Below are 15,747 nucleotides of genomic sequence, written 5' to 3'. Positions count from 1 at the left end.
TCCTCCCTGTCTCTTTTCTAAAGGCATTTTTAATCCTTAAGAGAACAACAGCAAGTAAGCACAGGGGCCTTCTCCAGGTTTCATCCCTGTGGTTCATCAACCTTATCTGTAAGTGGAAAATAAAAGAAGGGGCTGGATTAACAGGTACTTCAACATATTAAGCAAATTAAATGGACACTTTAAATAGGAAAACAGAATTTCTGTAGTGCTTTCTCTTGTTAAGAAACTCACTGCTACACTGCAAATGCCCTATTATAAAGCAAACATTGTCTTTCACTTCCCAGGGATGTCCCTTACAAAAGGAGTTGAACATTAGATTCCTACAAAATCTCATACATAACAAGGTGTTTTCTCAATTATTTTATTTTGAATTAAATGTCTTTTGGGAGTAAGGCACAAAAGCCTTAAAACAACCTCAATCCATGCTTGTTTGGGGTACTTACAGAGAGATGTTAGTGTGGAACTGGTTTAAAAAAGGAGACAAAAGAAATTTAACCCAAATTTAGTCATTTGTTCTCACAGGTGAAGAGTTATATTTGCAACTACTGAATGTAGTTGAAAATAAGCCTATAAGCTTTTAAAAGTAATACAGCAGGCGGTTACATTTTAGAGATCACAAATACATACCTACATGACAATAAAAATCCAACTATCTACAGTGCCAAGGTTGCAAGCAAATGATTCTCAAAGTGTGGTCCGACGACCCCTAAGAGTTCCCTTTCCCTTTTTCAACCACTTGTCTGTGTGAGGGCAGGGTTTCTTCCTTCCTTCCTCCCTTCCTTCCTTCGTTCCTTCCTTCCTTTCTCTTTCCTTCCTTCCTTCCTTTTTTATTTAAATTCAAATTAATATATAGTGTATTATTAGTTTCAGAGGTAGAGTTCAGTGATTCATCAGTTGCATACAACACCCAGTACTTTCCTTAATGCCCATCACCCAATTACCCCATTTCCCCATCCCCACCCCTCCAGCAACCCTCAGTTTGTTTCCTATGATTAAGAGTCTCTTATGGTTTGTCTCCTTCTCTGATTTTGTCTTGTTTTATTTTTCCCCTCTCTTCCCCTATGCTCCTCTGTTTTGTTTCTTACATTCCACATGTAAGGGAGATCATATGATAAATATCTTTCTCTGATTGACTTCTTTCACTTCGCATTATACCCTCTACCACACATGTCACTGCAAATGGCAAGATTTCATTTTTTATGGCTGAGTAAATTTCCATGGTACATATATACCACATCTTCTTTATCCATTCATCTGTGGATGGACATCTGGGCTCTTTCCATAGTTTGGCTATTGTGGGCATTGCTGCTATAAACACTGGAGTACAGATACCCCTTTGGATCACTACATCTGTATCTTTGGGGTAAATACCTAGTGGTGCGATTGCTGGGTCATAGGGTAGCTCTATTTTTAACTTTTTGAGGAACCTTCATACTGTTTTCCAGAGTGACTGTACCAGCTTGCATTCCCACCAGCAGTGTAAGAGGGTTCCCCTTTCTCTGCATCCTCGCTAACATTTGTTGTTTCCTGACTTGTTAATTTTAGCTTTCTTTTTTTTTTTTTTTTTCACTATTTTAAGTAGGCTCCATGCCCAATGTGGGGCTCGGACTCATGACCCTGAGATCAAGAATCAAATGCCCTACTAACTGAGCCAGCCAGGTGCCCTGGGAAGGCTTTTAGAAATTTCAATCAAAACAAGTTATCATAAAAGATTGAATGCACAAGCAGATATGAGAAGCTAAACATTAGAGATTTGTAAAAATGTAAAAATACCATTCTCATAGATTTCTCTGTTTTGGAAAATACAGTGACTGTAAAAATATGTAACTTATGTTAACATGTGCCAGATTTTTTATAGTTATTTTAAAATACATTAATAAATATATATATTTTTAAATATTTTATTTATTTATTTGACAGAGAGAGAAAGAGTACAAGCAGGGGGAGCAGCAGGGAGAGGGAGAAGCAGACTCCTGCTGAGCAGAAAGCCCAATGTGGGGCTTGATCCCAGGGCCCTGGGACCATGACCTGAGCCAAAAGCAGACACTTAAATAACCAACTGAGCCACCCAGGCACCCCTAAATAAGTATTTTAAATTGAAAAAAAAAAATCCAACTACCTAATGTTAGCCAAATAAGTTCTTATTGTGTGGCACAGTGGTTCTAGTGATCACATTAAACAGGTACTCAAAAATGCTATTTTTTAAATAACTTAAGTGAGAATTATGAGGTCTGGAAATCTATGTTAGGTCACTGATGCAGAAATCACCAAAAAAATGTAAAGAGTAGGGGCACCTGGGTGGCACAGCGGTTAAGCGTCTGCCTTCGGCTCAGGGCGTGATCCCGGCGATCTGGGATCGAGCCCCACATCAGGCTCCTCCGCTATGAGCCTGCTTCTTCCTCTCCCACTCCCCCTGCTTGTGTTCCCTCTCTCTCTGGCTGTCTCTATCCTGTCGAATAAATGAATAAAATCTTTTTAAAAAAATGTAAAGAGTAAATAAAATTACTTTGGGAAGCTGGGAATGGAAAAAGTAATGTTTCTATTTTATTAGACATATTATCTTAAATATAGATAAGTAGTTGTATTATTAAAGTAAATATCAGTTAACAACTGGCTCATCTAACATTCATGAAAGTATATAAAGAAATTCAAACTGACCAAATCCCCTTTTTTGGCTCTTGTCTTTTATTCATATATTCAGGTATATATAGTATGTAAAATAGTTAAGCATAACAGGACTTCACTTAAAAAGCAAACACAAATAAATCATTCATAGCCTTTGAGAGGAGGGGTGAGGGAAGAAGATGAAGGCAGCCTGAATAGACTGCCAGAGGAGACTTAAAAGCAATAGCCCATTTGCTGGAGCATCCGTGTGAGATGAGCACAATGTCTGGGACCTCAAGCCTTCCTGATTCCAGCATCCCCCCCCACGGGACTCCCCTTTGAAACACATTATACAATGAGATTTTCTTCCACCAATCTTAAAGGTGGCTGGCTCTGAATTAAATCACCTTTCTCCCATATCAGGCCAGTGGTAACCTATAGAGAACAATGAGGCCTGTAGAGAACATTTTGTAGTGTTGTGTTTTATTTCTACCATCCCTAAAAGTCTAAAGAGGGGCTGCCAATAATCATGATAAACTGGTGAAGCCAGAAGGAGGAAAAAAGAGCCTCTCAAGATTCTGACTCCATATGTCATAAGAACGACTCAATTCTACACTGAATCATAGAATTGGAGCAAGAAGAAATCCAAGAGGTTGTGTTGAAAACACTTCTGGTTCAAGGTAGAAAAATATGACAATACCCCTTTACACATTTTGCTTGTGTTCGAAATAAGACATATTTCTTTTAGGTCCTGGGAAAAGCTTGTAAGATGTTTTCCCTCAGGCTAAGTAGAACCAAAGCTCCTATTTCTACTGAGGTTAAAATAAAATTAAGTTTAAAGCTCTTAATACTTGCCGAATCTTTTCGAATGAACTGTTAGCTTTGATTTACGGAAAAGGTAGACACGTTTTCACACTTTGTTGGCATCACCACCTCCACAAGAGACATCTGCAGCTCCTCCCTGACTCCATGTCATATGGTCACCATTAGAGGTCACCCCAACTGAAAATCCATTTCTCAGACTAAAGGGTTACTAAATCATCTAGGAGAGTATAGCTATCAGGATTTAGAGCCTCACCATGAAAGAGTCCTTACAATCAAGTGGGTAGTGTGTTTTCCTAAAGCTCAGATTCTCTCCCTTTTCATTCTCTTATTTTTTTTAAAACCATAAATATATTTATAGATACTAAATGGCATTCTACATGAGATTCTAAAGCTTAAAGCATTTCTTATTTTGCTATTTTAAGTCAATAATATGTGTATATGTGTCATAGTAGCAGCTGTAGCTTTTCCATGTGATCAGAACTTTTCCAGTCCAGGTTTCAATTAATAACAGGATAGCAGAAAGTGAAACCAGGCTGGTAAACCACTAACTCAAAGTTCTTGAAGGTAGAAAAGGCAAGGAAACAAAGGATGAGTGTTCCCATACATAGCCCATGTCCCATCCCTTTGGGTAATATTCACACATTTTATTCACATAAAACTCTAACCTTAGGCACTTTGGGCAACATTCAGAGAAAGAGATGCATGTAAAAACCTGAAAGTACTGATTTTTAATGCAACAGAAGCTGGTTAAGATGAGATGCAATAAAGGTGAGGAACATATATTGAGACTTCTCAAAGGGTATAAGAGTATGAAAACGGGTACCTAGAAAAGAACAGGCTGAGGAGAGAAAGATGGGGCAGATTAATCTAATCAGTGAAAGAGACTGAAGACTGAAGAAAGAATAGTGTATCTAAGGAATGATTCCAAGTGGTTTGGAATCTAAAATCCCAGGCATTAAGTACTTAATGTGCCCATGGAAATCAGTTTTGACTTGACCTCATGAGTTATTTCTGAAATTTCTCCAAGAAATGTATTTCCCTTAAGGATGAGGGAATCCATGACATAAATGAAGGGGTGGGCAGAATGTGTATGCTAGGTCATAAAGCTCTACCATGAGTCATCTCCATGTGTCTTTGTGTGTCTTTGGCTCTTGCCCTGAGAATCCTCACACTATAGAAAGTGGAATTTTCATTGCAAATGTCTGGCTGGTGAATGATATGAGTATGTGGCACCAGCTTTGTTCTTATTCATTGGGAAAAGGAAGAGCAAAGAACAGAAAACTGACCACTGAGATTCTGATTTAGGCTTTAAGAAAAATGTGATCTAAAATCTATGATGGCAAGAGCATTCTCATCCTTCCCTTTGGGGCTAATCAAATCACAAAAGCTGCAATGTTGCCTTGACTTAGATGAAAGGAATGTATCTGTTTCTTCCACCATGTTTTGTGCAACAAGAGGTCAGTTCCAGCCCATCTGTGAAAACTGTAACACTGACTGCTATTTTGTAAAGTTAAAAACACATATACCAATGATCCAATGATTACACTTCTACAGAATCTCTAGCACATATGCACCAGGAAATAGGAATAAGACTGCTGATAGCAAGTGTTCATAACAGGGAAAAAATCCCAGAAAATTCAAATGTCCATCTAGAGTAGAACAGATAAATAAACATGGTATATGCCCACACAAAGATGCTACAGCAATGAAAATTAATGAACTACACCTGCATATATGCACCTGGATGGCTCTCAAATCTTAATAATGAGAAAAAAAAGATAATACTGAGAGATAAGACATATGATGGAAGAAAATATAGAGTATTATTCCATTTATACAGAGGTCAAGAAAAAGACAAAATATACAATATCTTATATCTTATATATATGTATATGATTAAAAAAATTTCAAGCAAAGGAATGAATAACATAAAATTCAGAACAGTGGTTAGCTCTGGGGGAGGACACTGGATGTGGCCAGGGAGGGGTATGCACAAGTTTCAAAGATATTAGTGATGTACTGTTCTATAAAATAGGTAGAGGTGAAAGGAGGGCTGATTTATTATTCTTTAAACCAGGGGTGGGCAAACATTTTCTGTAAAGGGCAAGACAGTAAATGTTTTAGGGGCACATTTGATCTTTCTCATATCTTCTTTATTGTTGTTGTTATTGTTGTTTTTTCACAATCCTTTAAAAATGAAAAACCTTCATTAGCTCATGGACCCTACAAAAAGAGGCCATAGGCAAAATTTGGTTCACAAATTTTGGTTCATAAAGGCTGTAGTTTGCAAACCCCTGCTTTAAACTATTTATATATGTTATACCGTCTTTTGTGTACATGACGTATTTTTCTCCAACAAAAAAAGGAAAAGAGTGAAACAGGAAGATGGTAGCCACGAATTATTATTATTTATTATCTATCTTTTCAGAGAGAAAATACACATATTCTTTCTAACTCAGATCAAAACACTAATTCTCCAGTCTGTTGACAGTTCCTCTGTACCATTTCAACTTAAAGACACTCCATTTTTTCTGCTTCTAAAGGGGAAAAAGTAATGAAATGTTCCATTGTTTTTGTTCACTGTAGACTTTAAGTAGATTCTAAATGCCAAAGTCAGAATGGTAGTAGTAGTTCTCTGTTGCTTGAGCAGGAAGGTGAGAAAAATCATAGATAAAATTCCAATTTGGCCAAATGATAGTGATCGTTGAGTGCTATCATCCAATGAGCGTCTACTCTCAATTCAAAGCTAACATATCCCGGGCCTCACCATGTGCCAGGCACTGCTCTCACACTGTACAAGTAATTTCATTTTATTTCACACGACAATCCTACAAGGTGGGTACTATCATGAACCTGATTTTAGCATGGGGGAAACAGAGGCACTGAGAGATTAAGTCACTTGCTCAAGGTCACGCAGCCAGGAAGTGATAAAGCCCATATCCACACCCAGGCAGTTGGATCCTGAGCCCACACTCAGCTGGGACACTATTTTAGTTGTTAAATACATTTATCTCCTCACCACAAATGAAGTGGTATTTTTATTCCCATTCTACAGATAAAGGATATGTACTTGCACCTGACCTTGGTCCAAGAAGTTTGGCTGGTGGCTGGGACTGGAGCTAAGGCTGTTTGTGTTGGTGTTACCGTTTTGGCTTATTTAAGGAGCATTTACAAGTCTCAGCTTGTCAATGGTGGGCGAGGAGCTGCTAAGAAAAAACAGGTGAAATGAGAAGTCAGACTTGTATCCACATGTCTTCACAGTGACAGGGGGCAATCCTCCATCAAGGCCATATGAAAATAATTATACTCCATCTCCACAAGCCCAAACCTGGTCTTTGAGGGGAGCGGGCAGGGCATGAAGATTATTGCTGAAATGAGGAGGAAAACTTGCTAGCTGTGAAATGGAAAAACAATCAGCCTGAATTCGACTAGAACCAGAATGTGGAATGGTCATTACCATTTATACAACAAACATTTTAAATCACCCACTAGGTGCCAAGACCTACGATAGATGGTGGGAGACAAGAGCAAACATACCACGGCCCCAGGGTTTGGACTCCAAGGGATTGGAATATCTCCCTTGGGCCCTCAGTGGAACTTGTTTATAAAAGAGCACAAACGGAAGGACAGCAGTTCTTTGGACAGAGGCAGGAGAATGGCAGAGGTTTGACATCTCTGGGGGCCACTCTGCTGGCCACACTAACACCTCCCACCCTGTACCTGGGGCAGAAGGCAGAACCACACCTTGGCCTGATGAACTCTCCATGCGGGAATTCTCTCTTGGCAAGGTTTACAATTGCCTTTTCTCCTGAGGAATGGGGTGGGGATGAGATGGGCAGAAGAAGGAAGGTGGTTGTCAAGAAAAAAGATCTTCAAAAGTGCAGTTTTAGGACCTAAGTGATTCAAAAATTTCCCTTTGGTACCTCAAGCTCAGGTTACATAAGACTAGCACATCTGCTCTAAATCATTTCTTTCCTCTGTCTACACCCAGCCTGGGCAAACTCTCCAAATTATAATGATCCAGAAGTAGGGCTGAGCTTGTATTTTTCTTATATGGATGTTTTGGGGGAAGTGAGAGGAGAAAGGCCGTGTAAAAGGCCATCCCCCAGGGAGGTTACCGAATCATTTTGCTCAAGACTACCTTCCCTCACCAAGTATTTCTATGCCGGGGAAATTTATTTTCATACTGAAGAAATGTGGCAATCACAAGTCTCAAAGTAGGCCCTGATGAAAGGACTGCTATACAAACAGCAGGCACAACAGTCACTGGGTAGAAATGTCCCAGAGAGGAGGTGTCACAAAAGGCGCCGAAGCTGCTGGCTTGTAAGTATTGATATACTGATGCTAATTTCAGGGCCAGCTGCCAGCTGCTAACTCCTCCTCCCCCAGCTGCTCTAAATATCATTCAGTTTGGCACACCCAAAGGAGGCCTCTGAAGTGGTAAGAAATCTCCCCCCTTTTCCTAATGGCGGCAGAAATTATCCCCCAAGTGTCTAGCCTAAACTGGCCAGAAACCCTCTATAAAGACTGCTCCCATTTTAACACCAAGCCCCACTTCAAAACAAGCCCCCTGTTGCAGAATCCCACCCAGGCCTGTCCATCCACTGGGGCTTAGGCTCCATTTTCAAGCAGTCAACATAATGATTCTCTGCTACCGGAAAGCACTATGCCATAGTTAGTGACTACAACAACTTCAATTAGGTATCAGAATCACTTGGGGGTGTTTATAAAGCAGATGCCCAGACCTGTCAAACCAGAATTTCCAAGAGTGAGGCCCAAGAATTTGCATTTTTTAGAGCTCCCCAGGTTGAAAGCAACAGCTGAAGGCTAATCAAAGAAATCTTTGTGGCCCCTCCTCTTCCTCCTGTACTCTGTGGAGCTTGTTCTCTCAAGAGTCTAACAGCTCAAAGATCTGAAACTAATTCACATTTGGGATTGAATGAGCAAGAAGCCTTAACCATGTAGGTTCCTACATTTTTACTGACCTCTGCCCTAAAGGAAAGAAATGATTCTCTTAAGAGTGAAAACTCAGATCCAGTTATAGGGTTCATGGAGATTATTTTGATGAGAATGTTGATATAGCACATACACATTCAAGATCTAGCTTAACCATACCAATTTCAAATGTTTTGTTTCATAGTCCCCATTGCATTCACATATTAGAAGTTATGGGTCCCAATCTGAGAATACAGAAAGTATGTTTACTATGCCCATAAGTGATCTCTATTTACTTAAAGACCCCCATCAACATTTTTTTCAGATTTTTTTATTATTGAAGTATAACTGACATATAATATTATATTAGTTTCAAGTGTATAAGATATCAATTCAACATTCTATACATTACTCAATGCTCATCACAGTAAATGTAGCCACCATCTGTCACCATATAATGTTATTGCAGTATTACTGACTATATTCTCTATGCTGTACTTTTCATCTTGATGACTTATTTATTTTACAGCTGGACATGTGTACCTTTTAATCCTCTTTATCTATTTTACTCGTCCTGCCACCTACCTCCCCTCTAGCAACCACCAGTTTGTTCTCTGCATTTAAGAGTCTGTTTTTTGGTTTGTTTTTTTTTTAGATTCCACAGATAATGAAATCATATTTTACTGTGATCAAGACCACAACTAAAAAACAAGTAAACAAACAAAAACAAAAGAGTGGAATAAAAAGGGATTGACTGTTTCACCTGAGAAATCAATCATGAATTAGGTACTGTAATCTGAAAACTAATCAAGATTCATTCTTCAAGATGACCTTATGAAACCTCAAATGAATAGAGTCCATTGGCTGGGGGAAGCTAGGAGCAGTAAGAAATATCTGGGGGCAGTGATAAAGCAAAGTGAGCCAGAAAGACTGACAGAGGTAGAAGGATAGGAGCAGAGAGGGGAATGGTATTGCCTGGGGAGATGGTTCGAATTCCTGCACATTCTCCACTGCCAGTGTCATGGCCAGAATTGCTCATCCCTCTGATTTCTAGTCTGAGCTTTGCTCAACTACAACCTGCCATATGGGCGAAGCCATGAAGCTCTGGGCTGCTGGGGACCTGCTGGGGGCAGGGGAGCCATGATGAGTGAGCAGTTTGCAAAGGTGTCAAGAACACTCTCTCTCCTAGGGTCCAGATGCACAGTAGGGAAATGAAGGGCCAGAAAATGAAGACACGATTCATTATAAGCCTCATTAGCAAGATTCCCAAAAAATAACTGGATCTAATTAAAAATAACTAAGATTCTTCCATTCCCTTGTGTAGGAAAGTAGAAAAAAGTCTTATGTAAGCTGGGGAAAGGGGGAAGTGACTGGAAGGTTCAAGAGGGCTGGGAAGAAAAAAAAAAACAGAAGATGAAATAAAATAAACCAGAGGGAAAGAAAGACAGGGACTAAAATATAATATAAATAAGACATTCATTCAACAAACACGTGTTAAACACCTTCTTTCATTCTTAAATTCCAAATTCTTGATTCAAAGTAGTCCAAACACTGAAACATCCCCAGTATGGTCTTCTACTCAATACAAGTCTGATTTCACCAGAGCTTCCCCATTAACACATCCAGTTTCCTATCCATGATTATTTCTATTTTCATGTTTTTGCTCATTTTGCCTGAAATGCTTTCCTATTTTCCCTTCACCAGTTCAAATGCTAACCATTCTCCAAACCATCTCCCCCATGAGCCATGGCCTAATGTCTTCATGCCACTCTTTGCATCTCACTGAGCTTATTATTACATCCACATAAACACTTGATAGTTTTCCTTTTGAATTGTTCTGTAACTTTTGATTGGGACAACAAACAGTCCAGAGGAGTTGGTTAATTAGATGGAGATTTGATTTCGAATTAGAATGAGAAACTAATTTTCCTATAGAAGTAATTACATATTATTATTAGGATAAACTTTACTGTTTTAACAATTGACTGGGATTCTACCTGCTATCTATCACATTCTATGGGTATGTATTTTTAGTTCCCAACTTTCAGTTTACAAATAATATTTAAAACAAAGTATGTTTGTAAATTAAATACTGCTTCTGGGAAGGACAAGTGAAAAGAAAGATTAAAGAACTGTAGAATACAAGAAGTATTAGAAACTTAGTAACAATTGCCTTTGAAGAAAATTTCAAGTTTGAGATTTTTTAAAATTTGTAATTAAAATACAGTTTCTGGCCTCCTCACTCTTAGGTGTAGTCACATTTTGTTTTAAGAATTTCTATCTTCTGTTTCTTCTACCTTAATAATTTAAGATCTCATTAAATTTATTTTTGTTGGTTAAATCTGCACCAGGAAGGTTATTCTGTTAAGTAGTAACATTTAATAGAAAAATAGGAACTAGTAACACGGGTAGGAGCCTCTTTCATAACACCTATCTATCCTTAGAAGTCACATAGTGGACTGATGAAGTGGGTCCCCTTCGTTCAGTTGTCTAAACTTCTCTTGTGAAACTCTTGGGGCAACATGGAACTCATTCAGCAAAGTTTCTAAAAGTGCCCTGCCACTGCCTGCCAAATATGCGATCAGCAACACTCTTTTGCTCCTGCCTTTTGCTTGGAACCATGTTTTCTACTGTTGCCTAAAACTGTAACTGAGCCTAGACCTTGCCAGGAACACTCCTTGATTCACAGCACTTGGCTGGAAGTATTCATAAAACCTCAATGAGTGTGGGCCATACTTTGAGCTTGGAATAAACACTGGATTCGTAATAATTGTGTGCTTACTAAGGTTTTCATTAAAATATCACATCATTTCATAGATTTAGCTTATAAGAGGCCAATTTTTTTCACAAAACACAGTATGTGTTTTAATGTGAAAGAGGCATTACTTCCGATTGTTTAGGCGGAACAACTATGCTCATAATTTAATGGACTTGTTTTATGGAGCGAAACAAAGTATTCCTGATTTGAATTAAGAAACACACTGAAGCAGGTCATTGTGGCTTGAGTTACAGTCTTGAGATCAGGGTGGGCCTTAGCTGCCAGTGGCAAAAGCTGTAGCTTACACACCCAGCTTTAGGTAGCATGAAAGAACAGTTTCATTCTTCATCAGCTAGTTCTAGGTCCCTGCTCTTTCTAACAACAGCAAGCCACTCTGAGGGATGTTTGCCAAGCCAGGCTTTCAGTTAAAGTTAGTCCCCACTCTATCTAAATATGTAACTTTGACCAAGGTACTTAACTTTTCTTTTTTTAAAAAAAGATTGATTTATGTAATTGAGAGAGAGAGAGAGCGAGCACATGTGTGCATGTGAGTGAGGGGAGGGGTAGAGGGAGAGGGAGACAGAATCTCAAGCAGACGCCCCATTGAGCATGGAGCCCAACATAGGGCTCCATCTCATAACCCTGAGATCATGACCTGAGCCGAAGTCAAGAGTTGGATGCTTAACCGACTGAGCTACCCAGGTGCCCTGATACTTAACTTTTCTAAGCCTTGGTTTCCTTATCTGAAAAATGGCCACAATAATTACATTTTCCTTGTAAGACTTCTGTGACAGTTTGATTCAATTGTGCCCGTAAGATGGTGTGCCTGGAATGAAGAAAGGGATCCTGGCATGGCAGTGTCTGTTTGTTGGCTGATACTATGGGCCTTAAGCACAGAGAAAATTAGTCATCTACATCATTCCATTTGCTAAGTTACAGGGCTTTTAATCTCACCCCCACCCTAAATGCTAACAAAGTATGGGTAAAAGCTTCATCACTTATTACAGTGTTCAGGCTCACTATTCTATTTCCTTTGTGCTCTGAGTAGGCCCAGATATCACAGTTCCTTGGCCTGGCTCAAGGAGGTTAACAGAACAGATCGTACAGAGACTCTTACAGCTGGAAAAATCAGTAGTAATACTTTAGTTTCTTTGTCTCCAAGCAGGACTATATCTAACCCTAACCCTCAAAACCAGTAAGTGACCTGTCTCAGACCTTAAGGACCCCTGGGAAGAGTCAAGCCAGCAATTGCATGTCCCCTATTAATTCAAGCTTTGCTCCAACCCAGCAGCTTCAGTTCTCAACTTAGAAAGGCAATAGCATGCCTTTATTTAAAATTTCCATGAGCCACTGAAAGATGCCAATTGGATGAGAAGAAAACATAGTGAAAAGTAAGAAATCTGGTTTCTTTGGTTTGACAGAAAATATACAGGCCATTGGCCAAGGGGCCATGGAAATTTGAAAAAAGATCAAAAGTACCCCAGAGATTGTTGTTTCCATAGGAGACTCCAGGAGATGCAAAGGTAACTATCAAGGAGAGGAAAAGAGCCCCACCTACCAAAAAGGAGGTTGTGATAGAACGATACGATATATTCTCCTTACTAACTCAAACATTTTCTAACCATTCCACAAGCAAAAATGAAGACACACCTGCAATTTTCCCCCACGTTACTCTGTCTGTGGCAGGCTGTGAAAACAGCAGCATTGACAGTTTCTAGACTTTTGGTGAGAACGGATGATAAGTCTGTGAGTGGCCCTATGAGTCGAAAATAGAAAGTTTAACTACATGGTAAGAGGAGCCAGTTGTGGTGATCAAGTTTGCAGAAAACCTTGCTTCTGACTCCACCCCTATCACAATTCCAACCCTTGTTTTGTCGGGACTTCTGTGGCAGATGCTCTACTGATCCCTCTCCATCTGAATCACTCCTCACCAGCTCCAGAAGACATTGGCTTTGGTCCAAAGGTAAACAACTCTCTGACTCATTTAAACCCTGAAAACATCTGTCTGACAAGACCTCTTTGAAAACATTGCCAAATTTTCCATATTGCCGTATCTGCCCACCACCATAACCCACTGAACACTCACCCTCAAGATTATTCACAAGTCTCATGAGACCTCAGAAAGAACAGACTGGCTTTGTGCCATGCAAAGAATTAAACTAGACTTGTTCTTAAGTAAAAAATACAACTCCTAGAAGACCAACTGGTATTATCTTTTAAAGTTGACCATTTTTATGCCTTGCATTCCGTTTCCAGATATATCCTCAAGAGAAACACTTACTTCTATATATCAGGAGAGAATGTTCATAGCCTTGCACAGTGTAATACTAAAAAACTGTCAACAAGAGTAGAAATAAATAAATGATAATGTATCGAAGCAATGAAATATTATATAGCAGAGAAAATTAACTATAGCTATATTCGATGACACAGAAAAATTTTAGTACCATATTGTTGAGTGAAGACAGCAAGTTCTGAAAGACTTCATAGAGTGTGGTACCCTTTATATAAGTTTTAAAATAAATAATACTTAATAATACATTGTCATAAAAATAAAGAAAAATCAAGTGAATAAGAAATGCCTCGGGATGGAGGAAGAAAGACAGAATAAGGGGAAGTTGGGGTTCATGTAAGTTGTTGATCACGTTCTGGTTCTGCCATGGGTGAAGTTTTCACAGGAGTTCATGGTATCAATTAATTTTTTAAAGGGTCATGCCGCAGTGCATGGGTGGCTCAGTCAGTTAAGCATCTGACTCTTGCTTCCAGCTCAGGTCATGATCTTAGGGTTGTGGAATTGAGCCCTGTTTGGGGCTCCATGCTCAGTATGGAGTCTGCATGTCCCTCTCCCTCTGCTCCTCCCCCCACTTGTGCACTCTCTCTCTCTCAAATAAATAAGTAAAATCTTTTTAAAAAGGTGGAGAGGGGTCACACAGGGGCACCTGGGTGGCTCAGTCAGTTAAGCCTCTGACTCTTGATTTCGGCTCAGGTCAAGATCTCAGGTTTGGGAGATTGAGCCCCACCTCGGGCTCCACGCTGGGCATGGAACCTGCTTAAGATTCTCCCTCTTCCTCTCTCTCTGCACCCCCCACCATCCTCTTGAGCACATGCGTGCATGCTCTCTCTAAAAAAAATAAAAGGGCCATGCATGCACAAACGATAGTACATAAAATAAACAACAAGCAAGTGATAACTCCGCAAATATCCACTGAGCCTTTGTATTGAATATAAATCTAACAATAACATCTTTGTAGCAGTAGGAGAGGTTAAAAACTGCTGTAGGTGGCTTCCCACTGCTCCTCTCCCTGGCATGCTCAGAATTCATCCTTCATAATATAATCAAGCTACCATTCAGGATAATATTTCGCATGCGGGGGGGTGGGGGAGGTCCCAATGGTCATGATCTCTTATTCAGCTTCAATTCTGTAAATAGCAATTTTGTCAGCCTCCAACACAGCAAAGTAGAAAATGGGTCACTCTCCATCATTTATTATGTTTATTTTGCTGGTCTTGGGTAATGCCGAAGCAAGTTTAATAGATCTCAATTATTGCTCAAAAAACCCCAGTCTTCTTGCTTGTTGCAGCAAATAAAATTAGCTTCTGTATCTGCCTTCTGAGCCACTGTGGCTACCCAAGATTCAAGGAGGTCTGCTTATAGTTGGCCTGGTTGGCAAAACCTAGCAGAGTAAGCTCCAGCAGGGAGCGAGGAGGTGGCTCTGAAGTTCCTCCTCTGAGAAAGCCTTGCCCAGGACCCAAGTCATCCAGAACTGCTCACCAGAGCCTCCCCTCCAGAGGTTAGTAAATTCATGAACACCCCAAAGGTGAATGGAGGAAACTGGTTATGAAGAAATAGTTCTGTTTCATTAAGCATTTTCAAATCACTCAAGGCAAACCAAAATTATCATTACTAAAATAACTGCCTAATTTAGAACTGTTTAGTCTGTTGTCTGCTGTGTGAAAAATGACCAACTGAACTGCCTCTATTTCTTGTACCAGTTTAGTGCCAAAAATAGAAATTCTTGCACTCTCCCCTTCTATGCTGAATATAATTAGTCTCTGCCACTTAGAAGCCAACTTTCCGTTCAGAAACCTGAGCTCTTCTCTCAGTTAATCCCCATGTGAATAACATGAGCACCATTAGCAATCCCTGTTACCAGTGGCAGTACTTGCCATTTTGGAGCAAAGAAGCCCTGTCAGAAAAGGGAGCTTTCCGGAATCTGTGATTAATAAGAAACGGGCACAAATCCAGGTTGCCTAGCCCTAAGAATGTCTTGCTCTGCCTTCATCTGCAAAACAAGGACATTCTTATGTGCTACCTGCTCATCAAGATGCTGTGAGCGTGAGTTGCAAGGGCTATGAAATTCTTGGACGAAAGCCACTACAGTGCAGTGATAACTACCTCCTAGAATTCTATTTGCAAACTCAGTTGACACAGTAACCTCAGTGTGAACTATGTGAGTCCGTGTCATTTATTATGCAAGCCACTTCTCTGAGGAAGTCAAACGCAGCAAATCAGACTACATCCTTACCAATCTTCCTGAAATCTCTTCTAAGGAATCCATTTATAGATATAGTATAGATATCAATCTTGGATTGGTATTTTGTTATAAATACCCAGATAGATCTGA

Source organism: Ursus maritimus, unplaced genomic scaffold, assembly GCF_017311325.1.
Source record: "Ursus maritimus isolate PB19 unplaced genomic scaffold, ASM1731132v1 scaffold_25, whole genome shotgun sequence".
Classification (NCBI taxonomy): Eukaryota; Metazoa; Chordata; class Mammalia; order Carnivora; family Ursidae; genus Ursus; species Ursus maritimus.
This window is presented reverse-complemented; position numbering follows the sequence as displayed.